This window comes from Lygodium microphyllum, chromosome 10 (assembly GCF_053477565.2).
Source record: "Lygodium microphyllum isolate KBCC chromosome 10, Lygodium_microphyllum_v1.1.10, whole genome shotgun sequence".
NCBI classification, from domain to species: domain Eukaryota; kingdom Viridiplantae; phylum Streptophyta; class Polypodiopsida; order Schizaeales; family Lygodiaceae; genus Lygodium; species Lygodium microphyllum.
Window position 1 is genome coordinate 110,404,683 of NC_141144.1, and position 17,936 is coordinate 110,422,618.

Consider the following 17,936-nt stretch of genomic DNA (forward strand, 5'->3'; position numbering starts at 1 on the left):
AGGTTTGCCTCCTTGACCTTGGCTAGTCCCTCGATGGATTCACTCGTTTGCCCTTGGCGTTTGGCACCCAACAGGATTACTACCCTGTCACCTTGAATTTCGTAAATCTCTTTGGGAGATCCTGCATCTTTCTTTGCTCTTTCATTTGCATGTCCCTAGGTTGTTTTTCCCTTTCTTCCTTCAACCATCTACGCCTCAGGTGGACGGGTAGGTCCCCCTTGGTGCGTCTGGTTTTGGATGGTCTAGGTATTTTTGGGTCGCTATCTGAGCTTACTTCCGACTCAGAATCAAACTCATCGTTTTTGCTAGAAGAAGTGGTTTCTCCTGGCAGTTGCAACTCAGAGGGTAACTCTGTTCTAAGCACTGGTGTCGTACCTGGTTGGGTTAGGCCTGCTTGTTCGAAATCTATGGCTCCTATGTGTTCCAACCAAGTGTGGTCACAGTCTATGTGCAGGACCCCTCGCTCTATCTTAAAGACACTCTTTTTCTGTGGCTTGGAGTTTGCTCGTATCTATTCTATTTCTCGTCCCTCAGTGTCGTATTCCACCATGTCTATCTCACCCTCACTTTCGTCACTGAAAGAACAACAATCTTTGTACTCGTCATTGGAGTCATCTTCGTCCGACTACTCATCGTCTCCTAGGTTTTGGTATATCTCTTGTCTTTGATCGGGGACTAGGGCCCAATTGTACATGAGGTTTAAGTCATGCACCCTGGTCCATTGCCACCTTGTTTCATCTAATAGATCTTGGAGTGGCTTGAAGTTTGCTGTTGGATTGCCAACTAGCTTGCCAGTCAAATACTCCAGAATCTCTTGGAGTTCCCTCTTGTTATTTGGCACTTGGAATGTGACAAGTTTAGGTCGTCCACGAAGGGTTCCTGCCATCATGTAGACTGGTACAGAGGGTGTGTCTTTTGACTTGCCAACTGTCTTGATGCCTTGCTCGTATGCCTCATGATCTGAGAATGGCAAGTCAATCATAGCAAGGACATGCATCTAGTCTCGCTCATCCTCCGAGCATGGGATATACTTGGTCAAGGGCCCATAGGACATCTTGACTTGAGTGTTACCTTTAAGCATCACGGAGATGGCATCCAAGTCGACTGGTGAGGTCTTCCAAGTGTCCATCTCTACCCTCATAGCTTTTGTTCTATTGCCAAGGAAGATTAAGTTGTTACCCCAATCTTTGATGACTCTGGCATTGCGCATCCAGGGTTGGCCTAATAGGATATTGTAGTCCACTCCATTCATGACTATAAAGTCAACCGAGAACTGGACGCATGCGATTTTCACCAGTTAGTTTTTAAGTACCCCAAATGGTTTCACTCTCATACTTTTTGCTAGTGTGACATTGAACCTGGTGATCTCAACAAGTGGGTTTCCCCAATGGCTGTGGACTAATTTGCTGGCCTGTAGCGTCAAGGCTTTGCCTAAGCGATACCGCTTGCAGCGTAGTCGCATCTCTCGATTTTGGTCAAGGGGGTGAGGCTGGCGTGCTCATGCTAGAGAGATCTTCGATCTTGTCCTCTAGGATGGGCTCGGCATCTTTTAGGTGCTCTTGGGCCTCTTTTACTTTACTTTCTCGATAGCCTCTAGTTGGCGCTTCGAATCCGGGTATTCCCCTACCTTAGCACTTCCCTTTCGGCTGTCTTAGGAGCTGAGGTTTCTGCCCCTGCGCCAGTGACCTTCTTTCCAATAGGCAAAGTCCAGGCACTCAGTTTTCAGCACGATCTTAGCTTCGAGTTTCTTCTTTCTCCATCTACGGCTCTTCTTCTCGATCGAGGCTGCATCGAGGTTGCTAGGACCTGGCAACGATATGCCGGCCTGCTTCATTTGTGCTCGGGTCTTGACACGCAATGGGATAGGTGCGGCCTCCCCATTGAGGTTCTCGACGCCAAATAGCCCCAATGGGACAAATGGCACGTTGGCTGAACTTGAGGATTTTTTTGCTTGGGACAATCAATGAAGAGATGAGTGATTCTGTACTTAGGGCACCTTAGGTCTGCATTGTCTCTATTTGGTTGCTCCCTTTCAGGACAATGTGATGAGACATGCCCTGGATGACTGCAAGTCCAACATATGATTGGATCCTATGTCTGCCCTCTTAGGCCTCTACCCTGGCCTCTTCCTAACGCCATCACCGGTATTGGTCAATAGTCCATAAGGATTGCATTGCCCTCGTCGTGTTGCAAGATAGATGGGTATATGTAAGTCTCTTTCTCATTTGGCTCCTCCACGTAGTGAACTAGAGCGTCACTCGATGGATGGGTCACGTAGGGACCACGTGCTCTAGGTATGCCTGTAGGATTTATGTCCATTCTAGGAACACCTGGTTTAACATCGTTAGGCATAGGAAGGGCCAATGGGGCTCCTCTTCCTAAGAATTATTGGGGTATGCTCGCTAGATATGGTTGGTCTTATGGTTGTGAGTATAGAAGTCTTCTCGGTAATCTGCAATGCATGATGTCGTGACCGAATCTATCGCAATCAATGCAAGGTCGTGACCCAGGGTCTTGACACTCGATCGGCAAGTGGTTTCCACCACAATACACACATTGGACGTGTGGGTGTGTTGGTCATCTCAACATATCCTGCAGTTTGGCTATCTCCATTTTTACCTCAGCCAAGTCTTGGTTTGTCTCAATGGCTTTCCCTTTGTCTTGGCCCATTGGACCTGATCGTTCACTAGAGGCTAACGCTCTCTCTGAACTCCGCGAGTTGGTCTCTTCTGAATTCGAACTCCCGGAGCTCCGCTCTTTTAGCTCATCGTCTACTCGAATGGCCTCTTCAAAAACCCTAGCTAGCGAGTCTCGCTGCAAGATCGAGTTGCCTGCCAAGGCCTTATACACTCCTCACTCCGTATTCCACTAATAAACACGATGGACACCGCTCTTTTGGTAGGTTGTTTGCCCATGGGGATTCTCTTAAAGAGGCTCCTCACGTGGGTGACATAGTCACTGATGTCCTCTTTCTCTTTTTGCTTGACATTCATCAGTCTTACTAGCAGATTGTCAGAGTATCTAGGCTCAGAGAATCTCTTGATGAAGAGGTTTTTGAGGCCATTAAAGTCCACTCGTTCTCCGGCATCTAGACTTGTGTACCAAGTCCTAACCTTGTCGCCTAAGCAAAGCCCGAATGCTTGAGAGCGTTGAGTGAAGTTGATGAGACCGTTGGCCTCGTAGACTTGCTCGAATTACTCTGTAAAGCTATATGGATCGTCGTGGGGTTGGTACTTGTCGAGTTGCTTTGCAAAAATTGGGATTTTAGACTGGGCCATAGAGCCTTGGTTTGCTCCTAATCCTGCTAGTAATGATGCCGCTAGTGTTGCAGCACTCTGCTCCGCTGCTGTGTTTTCGAGCATTCACTTCATGAGAAGCTCACTCAATGTCAAGTCTCCTTCCAGGGCTCTCTCATGATCAGTCCGATTCCCACTTGCTAGGTTCAACACCCGTTGTACCTCACACAATTCTGTGTTCTGCCTTAAGCTCCTAGCATGCGGGTCTTGGATGTATTTCACTATGCCTTGCAGTGCCTTGTGGGCTAGCTTCGGTTCCTCTTCCAAGTCTATTATGATGGCCTCTGCCGTTCTATTGTGGTGCTCATACCGAGCATGTGCATCATAGCTGCTCACTAGCTGCTGAATTGCCTCTAGAAAAACTCCTAAGTCGAGTTCCTCATTCAGCCTATGGTTTGGGCTTTCCTCTGTCATGATCACGTTCTTTTTGTGGGGCTAATTTGATTGAGCGATATGAATGCTTGGCTTTGGCTAATTGTAGGTATTGAATTGAGGGTGCTTTTAGGTACATGTGGGGGTTCTCCATCCAATGAGTGGTTTTGGTATAGTGAATGAGATTGGGACACAATCCTAGCAATCTTTGACATTCCCTCATGGGTAGGGATAGTTAGTCAATGGGGTTCGAGCAATGCATTGGGTTGTGATCCCTTGCAGGTTAGTAGGTGGGGTTCAGAGAGGCTAGGCTCTATATAAAATCAATGTGAGGACTATGATTGGGTAAAGGTGGTCATGATGCTTGTTTCCTTGGTTGTGGGGGTTGGCATCCCAGCATTTCATGTATGGGGATATTAGGATATACTTGAGCATGAACTTCGCCAACCACGTGAGCTTGTTACTAGCATAGTAGCCTTGTGCTCTGAGCAAGGCTTTAGGAACCCATCAAGTTGGATTTGAGGCATATCGTTTGCATCACCACCATAGTTAGTTAGAGGTTGGTCTGTGCTAGGAAAGTGCGAGGGAGTGGGCACCTTGCCTTCTCTTATTTAGTGTTGGCACCCACCATTGATGGTTCATATTGGATGGATATACATGACTGGATGGCCTCCCATAGGGCGCCCAAGATTTGAGCACTTTTTTGAGGAGAAAATCATTGCTCTTTTTAAGGGGTGAATTGAGGTGTGCAGGGAGCATCAATGATATTGCCTTCTCCATAGAGGCATTAGTATCCTTATTGAAAATCGTGATAATCTTGAGATTGGGTAGCTCCAAATGGATACGTTGTAGTTTTTGAGGACAACTATATACTTCATGGGTCATTTAAATGAGTGTCCTAATAGTGTCTTGTTACCCACTCATTTGGCATTATGCGACATGTAAAAGATGGCAGGTAGACTTTTAGTCTTGACAATTAAGGTGATTGGTATTTCCCTAATAATGCATAAGGAGATTTCCCATGTGGATTTACTTTTTCCATCATAGGCATGAGTGGCAGTTTCCAATTCTTATCTAGTTATCATATGTTGATATGTTACAATTAGCACCTTTTTTGACTAGGGCAATGATGTGGCAAGATATCATTGTAGTTGAGGTGATACTCAAATAAGCCACATATATGGGGCTTTCATCCTCAAGGTTCAGTTCAATGATTCTAACTAACTGTATAGTAATGGGTGGTTGTGCCATTGGGGCTTAGTGCAAAAGTTATGCTGGGAAATAATATTTTTTTATTTGGCTACCATTTAAAAAACATAATCCTTCATTGTCAAGTATCTCAAGTTTAACATTATTGGTTCTACTAAAAGGTATGCATGTGGAATGGACCTAAACCTCTAAATTTAATTTTTTGCTATGCCCCTTATGGAATACAATAGCACAAGGTCACTTTTTCGACACTTATTTGTTTGATATGTTTGTCAAACTAGGGCTTCCTCGCATATTTTTACAAATGAGTGCATGGGTAGCAAAGCAATCATGTTTCAAAAAGTTTCTCTAACTCAAGCAAGCAATTAGTCCACACTACTTGTTACTCCCATCTTTCCTACACAACCATTCTTAGACTTAGAACAAGAATTCTATATGCATGATTATGTCTATGGTGTATGTTAGTCTAAAGGGCATTTGATCAATTGCCATTTTGTAGACTATGCAGTGTGCCCATAGACCAACCATGAGTTTATTATCTAGATCGCTCTAAAAATCTTAGACAATTTTGGTCATGACATTGATCAATATTTTGTTTGTGGACTCTACCTAGCCATTGGTCTAGCGATAGTAGGGGGAATATTTTCTGTGATGATCATAAAGTTGGACAAGTGCGTGATCACCTCGTTAATAAGACACATTTCATTGGGTTGAGAGCAATGCAAAACTACCTACATTGCTAGAAACATTTTCTTAGAATAATTAGCTATCTCTCCCTTGTGGTGGCTGCCCCTAAATCATCAATAAAGGCCTTCAGATCCTCTAGGAAATATCACCAAAAAATTTATCGATTGTACATTGCTACAACCCTGGTGCATTGCATAATCCAAAAGCCATAACGTGATATGCAAAGGTACCAAATGCAGTGATAAATGTTGTTTTCAATTTATCTTCCTCTACAATAGCCATTTGGTTATAACCGGCAAAGCGATCCATAACCAACTCGCTAAAAATTAATAGATATCCCAACTCACTAAAAATGATCTAGAATCTGATCAATAAATGGCAAAGCGATCCATAAATGAATAGATATCCCAACTCACTAAAAATGATCTAGAATCTGATCAATAAATGGCAACAGCAGTCTCGATAGTAATCTTTGACCATCTATTTATTGAGCTTCCTAAAATCTACGCAAAGTCAGATTTGATTATTTTTCTTTTTCTTGATTATTATCTATGAATACCACTACATGTATTGTACAAGAAATATCATGCCAACCTTAGCAATTTTTGTAGCTCCTCAAATAGTCCATCCCTCAGCTAAAAAGACACACGCCTCACTTTTTATCGAACAAGATGGCTACACTTCTTCAGAAAATAAGTATGCACAATCAAACAAGGAGGGATACCCCTCAGCTCATCATGGCTCTAGGCAAAAATATAACAAAATTCTTGGATCCATACTAGGTGAATACCCCTCAACTCATCTATTCTCCAGACTAAGCATAGATCCTAATTTAATCAATTATGGCTCATCTAATATACCGAGATCTAGCTCAATCACATCCACATCTCTAATTCTGACTTGAGCTTCTATTAGTTCATTCAAAGTCACCCGGTAAACATCTTCTGTAATGGATGCCTCTCTTGACTCATTACTTGGTGAAGTCTCATTGCCAAAAGGATCCTCTAATGCATCTAATTATGTTGAAGATAAAGGCCACTTGTTTCAATAAGAATTTAGATGTGGTCCTTGTGTTAATCTATGGTAACAATTATGTATCTTGCCTACGAGTATTGCACTGTAGGGCTTATGGGTTCAACAAAATCAATTCCTTATTTTTCAAAAGGCTACCTTACTATTACTAGGTTAAGCATCGTCCTTTCTAATTGGAATTTTGGTGCATTGGCACTTGTCACAATGCTTCAAAAATCTCACAACATTGCAAAATAGGATAGGCCACCACAACTGCAATTGCAAGATAATTTGAGCGGTGGTAGAATCTTTGTCACAATTGCCTCTTGCAATTCTAGAGTGCACTTCTATTAATACTCCATGCATCTCATGCTCACAAAACACAACATCTTAGCAATCCATCTTGGCCTAAGTGGTACAATGTTCTAGTGATTAACTGATATGGCCATGCTTTGTTGATCATGAGGCGATGTAGTCTAGCTTTTCTATCAGTCTATCTAGTATTCCTTTTTCTAGTACCTCAACAACATCAATTAGGTATAGTAAGGAGTGATATCAACCTAAAAAAGGTCTTCATCTTTTGAAATCCCAAACAAATGAGCATTTGGTAGGTCCTCCACCATGATTCCCTCTTCAATTGGCTCCTTGTTAGAAATGCAAGAAAGATGATCGACCATGTAAAGTTGTTTTCCCTTTCACACAACCACTAAGAAGTCAAATTCAAGGAGAAGAAATAACCATCTGGCTATGCACCCTATAGCATAGGGTTTGTTCACAAGGTACAATAGAGTCTAATGGTCCACAAAGAAAATAAAAGGGGTCACTAGTAAGTAGTGTCGAAACTTTTTCATAGAAAAAATGCTTCCCTCTTAGTGATGGAATAATTCATTTCCGTATCTGTGAGTTGGCGGCTAGAAAAATTCATTGGATAATCCAAATTATGTTCTCAAGGTTGACACAAAATTGCTCCCACATGAAACATTTCCAACCATTTTTGAAGCATATTTTTGAACATCACACACATTAGCCATTGAAAAGTGATAGGTGCATTTGCAATCCAAATGGCATCACTATATATGCAAATACGCCCTTTTCAATAGCAAATGCCATTTTATGCTTGTCATCTTAGAGCAATAATAAGAAAACATCGTAGATGGTATGTTTTAGCTATGGAGATGTTTTTGGAAGATGAATATGCAAGTGAATGGCTGAGGATAGGACAATATGTCAGCACTCTATCCAAGAGGGAAGATTGGGACAAAAGGGGAGTTCAAAAGGATAAAGAGGAAGGTCTATGGGGTTTTCCTAAAGGATGGCTATATATGGAAGCATGCTAGAAAGAAGCAAGGAGTTTCATTATGAGTTATTAGTCATAGAGCCACATAGGTACATGTTATGCAGGAGTTCCACGAGAGCTTCTGGGTTAGTCATAAAGGAATGTAGGGTACCTTTGAGAAGATAAATGAGAAATATTGGTGGCAAGGAATGTATAAAGATATTGCATGCTTTGTATAATCATGTAGTACTTGTCTTTTGTATTTTGCTATGAGACATAGAGATGAATTGTAGCCGACGTATCCATTTTCCATGCACTGTAAATGGGTGGTTGATTTAGTGATAATGCCTATAGGTCTCTAGCAAATGCAATATCCTGTGCTCACATGGGAGGATCTAAAAAGCCAGCTGGAAGGAAGAGCTCTTGGTATGAAGACTACACATGATATCTATAGGTTTCTATTGGAAGAGGTGTTTTACCGATATGGATGTATTGGCAAGATTACAACAGACAAAGAGGAATTGGATGTAGATGAGGCTCACAAGTTCTTCTCACAATTGGGAATTAAGTTGGCTTTAGCTACAGCATACAATCTTGAAGGTAATGGCAAGAGTGAAAGGGGACACTTGCTTATCATTAAGGCATTAGCAAAAGCATGTAGAGGTAGGATAAAGGAGTGGCCGAGGATGTTGCAGGTTGCATTATGGGTTGACACGACAATGCATAGTGTAGTTAGGCTTTATGCCTGCTAAATTGATGTATGGTCAAAACCCCATCATTTCGATTGAGGAGGTGGTTGCTACATGGAAAGTTCTACATTGGCAAAAAGGGTTGAGTAGAGAGGAACTATTGACTCTACACATTAGACAGTTTGAGAGAAAGCTAGAGGACATTGAGACAACAACGTCTAGAATGTACACATCCAGAATTTAGAACAATAAGAGATTTGATAAGAGACATCAACTGAGACCAAGGGCAATATAGGAGGGATATTGGGCATTGATTTATGATAGTAGCCTAGACAATCAACATAGTGCCATTTAGAATATATCTCTAAGTGATGGTTTGATCCATATGTTGTAAGGCAAGTATATGACAATCCTACTTATTCACTCAAAAAATTGGATGGAATAGATTTGGCATTGATTTATGATCGTATCCTAGATAATCAACATAGTTCCAGTTAGAAGATATCTAATTGATGGTTTGATCCATATGTTGTAAGGAAAGTATATGACAATCCTACTTATTCACTCACTAAATTGGATGGAATAGCCCTGAGTATTCCTATTGTAGGTAAACGTGATGAGAATGCACAATGGAAAGAGGAAAGTGAACACGAAGAGAAAAAAGAGATAGAGAACGTAAGAGAGAGAAGAAACAATGTGACTGCAATGATTGAAAGTACAAGGCTGCAATGGTCAGTCCCAACACATAACTCTACATGTTAGTGTGGGTACTAGATATAGCAACATGGGAATGAGAGAATGAGAAGGGTTAGGTAATCACAAAGAATCAATGATAGATAATATTGAAAGTGGACCAAAGGGCCAAGAGGTAGAGGATGGTGGCTCGATGACAAAGAAAAGGGGTAGCCACATAAAAGAAGGTCCCAAAGTAGACTGGAAACCATGAAGAAACTCTTCATGATCTTGGGAAGTCCCCCCTCGAAGAAAAAGGGCCATGAAATTCACAATTGCATCACCAAAATCTTCCCCCTATGAAAGGAATGGGAGGTATGAGGGAACCATTAGAGGAGATGGTGGGGGAGGGGATGGAACCTATGGGATAAAGGGTACACAATTGGAAATGGATGTGACAATAGAAAACTTCCTCAGAGGGCATTGCATAATGTAAGGGAGCATAGATAGCCCCTCTTCAGACAACCTATCACAAAATCCTATAGAAGAATCCCCAACAAAGACAATGGCTTGGTGAAGATAACACAGGTCCCAAGTCTAGGAAGACCATGAACTAAGAGGAGAGAGAAGCCCAAGTCCCAAACAAGGAGAGCCTCAAAAATGGAGCTTGATGGACAATCGAACAATAAAGGCAAGGTTCCAACATCACTAATAGGCACCAAAGAAATGTCACTAATGGTGACAATACCCTTTGACAGATGGAGAACCTATAACAAATCACCTCAAGGACTCATAGGACTAGATACACCATTAGCAATGAGCCAAGGATTTTTAGAAGAAGGGGCAATCAAAGGAGGTTCCTCCACTTGATAAATGTGTAGAAACACTAACACAGTGGAAATAGTGGGTGACAAAGTAGAGGTAAATGAAGAATCCGATGTAGATCGTAGGTGAGGGTATATCCTCCATCACTTCTCCTCAGGGTGTGAGGTCTTCCCATAATGAGAACACATGGGATATCCTCTATGCTTCTCTAGAAAATATGTATCAGAGTTGAAAGGTGGCTCCAACTTCTTCATCTTCCCTTTCTTTTGGTTGGCTTGTCCTATACCTATAGATAAAACCACATAAGCATGACCATGTGCATGGGATCTGCAAGAATCTATCTCACTATGATGTGCATCTTGCTCAAGCACCATCTGAACTAGCTCCCCTCAAGTGAAAGTCTCCCAACTATGAGAAGTGAGAAGACTGGTGTAGAACACATCACATGTCAATGACAAAAGATGTTTAATAGAGATTTGTCATATATCAAAGCCATAGTTTTAGTTGTGTTGGGCTATTATCCTAAGTATGTTTGCCAATCCTATGAGATGTATTATAGAATGATTGCTCTATTGAGCTTATGGAAGGAAATCATTGGGATTCACACCTCTTTGTCTCACTTGATTCTACCCATCTTCTAAAATCTTTCTCTTTCTTCTTGTTCCATTTTTGAATCTCCCTACACCCTTCTGTCTCTTACCCCTATGGTAGACCTTCAACCTTACACACTCTGACAATAGGCTAAAGCAAATGGTTGGTGAACCTCCTTGAGTTCGAGCTTTGATACCAATTGAAAGGTAGAGCTTGAGTGGAAGCACACAAGTAGAAGTAAGAGCAAAGTAAGAGCTATGGCAAATGGAGAAAGAGAGTAAGAGAGAGAGACACCTATGTGGGAACTCCAAGAGTCACAATGTGTGACTGGCCTTCCCTTATTCAATAGTCACTAAAAGAATAAAGAATGATGTGTTAGTGATGGGCGCCCACCACTTGTAGTGTATGTGTGCGAGTACAATAATATACATTGAGAAACTATGGGCAACTAGGCACATATGCCTTTACCTCCAACATGCACATGTGCATCTATATAATCATATCATTGATATACAATTATCAAAAGTGGATGTAGATTTGAAGGTTTAAAGTTAAGGAGGTTGATGTCAAGTCTTAACAAGATTTTCCAATATTTTGGTAGTAATTTATATTCCAATTTATGAAATGTTTCTATAAGGGGCTTGAGTGTGTAGTGAACTTGATGATAATAGTAGTGTACATATGGAAGAAGCAATCATTCTTCAGTATGCTATTGTCCTTAGAGATAAAGGTTGTTGGCTTGGATGGTGAGGGAGTCTCTCTTTCTCTCTCCTTTGAGATTAAGATTATGGAAACTTGTGTGGAGGATACTTTTGTTCATATTATATCCCTAGAAGTTGAGAGAATCCTTTTCATTCATGTGGTTCTTATATCCCTAATATCTTCATCCTTCTTGTAAGATATACATGTTTACTCTAGCCATTTCTAACCATGCTTATGTATGTAGTTAATATATCATTTAATAGACACAACCAACACTTTGAGATGTTCTCTAAAGCTTACCAATGCCATATGTACCCTTTAATGATTAGGTTGCCTCTATCATATACACATTGGCATTACATCACTTTTGATCCCTATCTATTTCTTATTAGCAAGCATGATGAGTGTATATTTTTCAATGGCCCCTATCAATCTCTTTGTAGCATGATAAATGTATACTTTTGAATATGTTGTTGGCTTGTATACCTTTCTCATGGATGTATTGATCATGTTCTTGCAAATATTTGCGCATTCTGAAATAGCCCCATATGAATGTGTCTCAAATTTGAATTGTTATTATGAAATTTTTTATCATTTTTGGTCTACACTCTTTTATAGGGCAAGAAGAGTGTTGTTTTGTAATGCTCAAAGCAGGTTGTTTGATTGACTTCTTATGAGCAAAGGGAAGAAATCATTGCTTCTCTTTGCTCACAAAAATGTGAAGCAAGCAAGGCATAGCCTCACGTGATTCACAATGATACCAACTATGCTTCATTTAGCAAGCCCCATGCCAACTAGTTTCTTGTTAACAAGAGTTTTTTGGATTTTGTGAGCTCTCATCTCAATACATTAATTGATTTAGACTTGTTTCCCTAAAGCTTCAAGGTATTAGAGGTGCTCTCTTTTTCTTTTTAAATATATTGGAAGGGTGTATTACTATTTTTTGAAATCTACTAACGTGCTTTTGAAGGGTAACATAGGGTTAGATCACTTAGGGCCTTGCCTAAGGGTTACTTGTTATGGACTTTCAAAAACTATAGGATGCGTGGAGTTTATGATTAGTAGTCACCTCCTAAGTATTGGAAGAAAATGTTGCACAAAGGAGGGATTATCAAAAGAACTTTCTTGATAGAGTACCGATGTATTAAACAAATTTCCCAAAATAGTTTCCTTGTGGAGGTAGGCCCATTTTGTTCATGAAAAACTTCATCAAAAGTAGATACAAAACCTTTGAGAGAAAATATTTGAGGGATCTTTGAATCAAGTTTGATTTATTTGCCATGTTTATAACTAAAAAGTTTGTATAAGGTCTAGCTTTTAACACCTTAGTCTTTATATTTCGAACATTGTTAATAATAGACTTCATTATTTTGTAAATGCTAGGGCTAAGACAAGGCACTTTTGGAATTTTCTTGATTTTTAAATTCACATTCCGTAGATACTCATGTGGGTTGGATGGAAATGTCAATTGCTTTGGAAGCACTTCACCTTGTAGATCTTCCCCATGCTTTTAACCAAGGAAAAGACAACTGTTCATTAAAAACATTTTTGGTAATATATATAAAAACCTTTAATTCAAAAACTTTTTGGGATTTTCAAAATAAAATTACATATGCTTGCAATCTTTATAACTATAAATTCTGCAAAATTCAAGGTTTGAAACCTCCTCCTTTAATTTTTGAAGATTTTTCGATCTAAAATGAAAGACAAATTTTCTCAAAAACCTTCAAAATTTATGCAATTATGCATGTAATTTAATTTTAGAAATCCGCCAAAATTTTTGACTTAAAGGTTTTTAATTTTATATTTGCTACCTGAAATGTTTTTCGTGAACATGGCATCAAACCCTGAGTTTTCATGAACTCCAGGTAAGACAGCCTTGCAAGGTGATAACTTGTGGCAACCTTCAAAGTTTAAATTTTGGGATATGCATTAAGGTTGGGAAGGACAAGTACCCTTGGAAGCTGGGTGTGATGCAAATATGGTGATAGGAGCTACCTAGGCATTAAGGTTTGTGTCAGGGGAAAGTACCAACTTGCCAAGGGTGTAAGGAGTCTTAGACTTTAGTAATAATAAGGCAAAGGGAGGGAGGCAGGGAGGGAGGAGTGGGCAAATATCCAAGCAGAGTACCTACACAAGTACGACGTTTAATAACATCACACACACACTCTCTCTCTCTCTCAGAGGAGGATGACACGGGCATCATGCCCGTCATGACTCATCATCATAAGTCATGCATGTATGCATGTATGGCAAAATATGTATGCATGATGTACCGACCCACGATATGTCATTCACAGTCTCGTCTGTCCCGAGAGTTTCAAGTCCCAACGGCATCTTTTTCTATACCCTGACCCCCCCTCTCTCTCTCTATGTGCAATGTCATCATCATACTGATCTCATCAACAGTCCGCCTCTGACCGCCGCGTGTCCCGGCAGGCAGGAGGGGGGGACCGGCACTAGCCGGTCGCCAAAGGGACGCAGCTTTTCGCGTGCGATTTGCATGGTCCACACCAAATCTTTTATCACAGGCTCTCTCTCTCTCTCTCTCTCGACTCTCTCTCTCTCTCTCGGTGTCAGTGTAAAGAGGCCTTTAAGTGAAGATGCCGATGACGCCCTTACAAAAATTCCTTCCTTCCCCTCTACACCCTCTCAATGTCTCATCTCTTTTCCCCATGGAAAGAAACATCGAGAACACGTGCCTTTTATGGCGCCTTTTGTCTCTATTTTATACCTATTACCACTATATTTTGCATTCAGAGTCCCAGTGGGAAAATAATTTTGAGAGGAAGTAAATCTTTTTCATCATCATCTAAGGGCCTGGTCGCGCCCAAGTGTGGTAGGGACACTCACACCCCACTCCGCCCACTATTACTTGGTTGCACCTTGTGCGAATAGCGAGAGGGTGAAAGCTCTTCAAACTTCATTGGTTTGAGGTAGCTAGCATCTCCAACATTCCCCATCCAATCAAATCGAGAAAACCCTTTTTTCGTTTAAAGTTGGGTGCGACAACAATACAACTCACCCGGTAGAAATCCACCATCAGCCCCATTTCTGCTGGTGCAACGGGGATCTAAGAAGGAAGTAGTCTCTATGGAAATGACATTTTGTATATAACTCTAGAAAATATAACTATATTTTGAGAAATTTGAATGGGACTTATCTGGTTCTTCCAAAAGACGAAGGATGGTTTTTCCTAACGTGATGGCAAATGCCTCTCTAACACTAGTGATTGCAAGAGGGCCACGTCGAATCCCATAAACTGATCTGCACAAAATAAGAACCAAAAAAAGCATCAAGCTGCCACAAAAAATATACTCAACAAGACTCAAGAATAGCTCTTACCCTACCCCTTGACAAAATCAAGGCATGAAGATCCCCAAGGGGTAGGCCCAACATAATCTTGGAGCGAACCTATCCTTTTCCAAACCCTAAATTCGACGTTCCCTCTCCTTCTCTCATGAGTCTCATCTATGTACAGTTTTTTCCCTTCAAAAGTGAAAAACTTTTCGATGAAAACTTTGAACTAAGATACCTAGATTTCAAGGCTTAATATTAAAATCCTTCAAATTTTGAATGTTTCTTTATTTTTAGACATAATTTTAAAACTTATAGGTGGGATTACACTAAACCCACGTTTTTTTTGTTGCATTAGTTACTAGATTTTTTATTAGGGTTGCTAAGGTTTAAAGGCCACGAGTTAAAGAAACTTATTTTGTCTTTATAGATGCAAAAGAACTTTATATCAATCGAATGTCTAAGCTTGGATCAAGGCTTATGATTGAGAGGTGCCCAAACCCTTAGTTGCCAAAACTGAGCACGTGGTCCAATTACAATGCCCGATCTTGATAACTAGCCAGCTAGAGCCATCATCACTTTCTTACATTATACAAGGTCCTTAGAACATTTGCTTTTTTTGTGTCATTTCTTTCTATTTTATAGTGGTGTGTTTTGGATTTTGATTTTCCCTTTCCTTCTATCATCTATATTTATTTCGTGTTACCAAAAATTTGGACTAGTGTTGTTGAGTAAAAGACTTTTGAATTAAAGAAACTATTATAATATTTTTTTATGCAAAATAATTTTATTCTCAATGAATGTTGGTATTATATTGAGACTTGTAGTTATGGGGAGCACCAAAACCCAACTCAACACATGGTCCCATTATAATGTCCAATCGTGGTGGACTGGTCGAGTGGAGCCATACTCACTTTATTACATTCTACAAGGTGCCTTCACCACTACACATTAGAATAAAAACCTTGATTTTGGCTTCATCACACCATCTCGCTATTATTTCAACTAGAGTGCATTGGCCTAGGCTTATGTAGCAAAAAGAAGGACTTCACACATAACATAGTTATGTTGTTTTCCTTAAAACTTGAAATTGAGTGCTACATCTTTAACATTGCCAAGAGTAAATGTTAGAGGAGGCACAATTTCAATTTCTTTGCATTAAGGTACCAATGGCATAACATTGGATGCACAATGGTTGTGTGTGTCATGGGTGTCGTCTACATGTGAACACCCTCAAAGATCTCTCTCAATCTTATTCTCTCCTTTGCATTTGTAAACATAGTGCACCCTAACTTGTATCAATGGGTGTGGACTATGCATATACATTGGGAATGTAAAGTTATGGTGTGAGGATGAGGCAAACATTTTTATGGATTGTAATTGGGTAAGATCCCATATCCTTCATACTAGTCTTTGCCCTACTACCATTGGACTCACTCCTCACTATTATGAGTGGCAATGCCAATTGTTGATTGGGCACATAGGACCATTGTGTTTCAAAAGTTCGTACACCAAAGGTAAGAAGTTTTAGTCTAATTCATGTTTAGGTTTCTTCAATGTAAGTTTTGTGATAGCCTCCAATTTTATCATCAAAAAGGCTAAAAGATTTGGGACTCTACATCGACAAATTATTCACTTTATCAAAAATGTTTATGCTATTGCATCTAAGTTGTACTTCATTGATATATATCTTTACTGTTGTAAATGCTTGGCTTGGAGCTATAAAAGCCATTGCATATGTTCTTTTATTTTTCAACCTTAGGAATCTTGCCTAAAATACATGCAACACATAAGGCTTCAACCTTTGCTTTTGTATGGTCAAAAATATATTTGATTTAATAAATGTGTAAAGGGTGCAATTGGGGTTCTTGGGAAAAAGTGGTTGAGGAGGTTGGAGCATGGTAGATTGTGGTGCCTCTTTAACTTCCCTCTTTTCCAAAGTCTCTTTATCCGTCCTTCTTTCTCTATCTTTGTGTAGAAAACTATGGATCTCGAGTGTATAGAGGAAGAGGAGGAGCCTCCTGATCTTGTTTCTTGATTGGTGAGGGTGTGTCTTGAGTCTTTTGTGTGTGTGTATTCATGGCAAGAAAGGTGTATTTGCAGGTTTCATGGTGAGGAGCAAAGCTCCAAGCATATATTTTGTTGCTCGGTACTTTGGTTTTGTGCTTGTTCGAGGTGTTGGGTGAGAGCCAGTCATTCTTGGTTCCGTTGCCGGGATTGGTGGGCTAGCCATGGATTCTGTGAAGATTAGAGGAAAGTAAGAAGAAGAAGAAAGATTGGATGGTCTGGCCTCCCACTTGGTATTAGAGGACCAGTTCTAATCTCGGACCTTCGCCACGCCACCACCATGACCCTCCTCCTCCTACTGCTCTTCTCTCATATCTCGACATTGCCTATGTCTCCTTTCACCATATCTTCTTGTCTCTTCATACCTCCATCTCCGCTTGGCTCTTCAACAGACTGCGCTCACTCACTTGCACGACCAAAAGGTTCAACTATGGCTGCCTCTCGTGGAAGTGTTATTGTTTGTAACAATGCTGAAGCATTTAAACAGCAACGTGAAGTAGTCGTAGCCGATGGGAAAGTGATTGTAATCGATTTCATGGAAAGTTGGTGTGGACCTTGCAAGTTCATGGCTCCATTGTCCATTGTTCACTGAACTGTCTAAGAAATATCCAAACCTCATGTTCCTTAAAGTGGATGTGGATGAAGTACCTACTATCAATGAGACATTTGAAATTAAAGCCATGCCAACCATGATCTTATGGTTGAAGTTGATAAAGAAGATGAATTGGACTTCCTTTCTATTGCAAATGATGTTGGATTTGCTCTAAATGCGCTAGAAGAATATGAAGAAGAAGAAGAAGAAGAAGGAGAAGATGAAGCAAGCTTCAACATGGTCATATGTTTTGCTTTTGTCTCCTCTTGCAAATCTTGGCAGCCTGTTCCTCTCCCACTTTGTCATCCATGATGATCTCTTCTGTTTCACTTCCCTCGCCGATTTACAATAGACTGTTCATCCTTTTCACGCCTTCATCCACATGGCATTTGTAGAAAATGATAACCAGAAAGAAGGATAAGATAATCTTTAGTTTTTATGAAAATCGTAAAACCCTAAGGTTAACCACTCTAGGGCAGGAGTTCATATGCAACACATTAAAGAAAATCAAGCATCCAATGTTCTATTTCTGTCTTTTCTTTGAATAAGCCAAGCATTGAGTCACACGGGTGGGAGAACATTAAAGATAAATCTGATGAAGTGGGAGTACTTATTGAAGATCTTTTGCGGGTTTTCACCTTTTTGGTGTC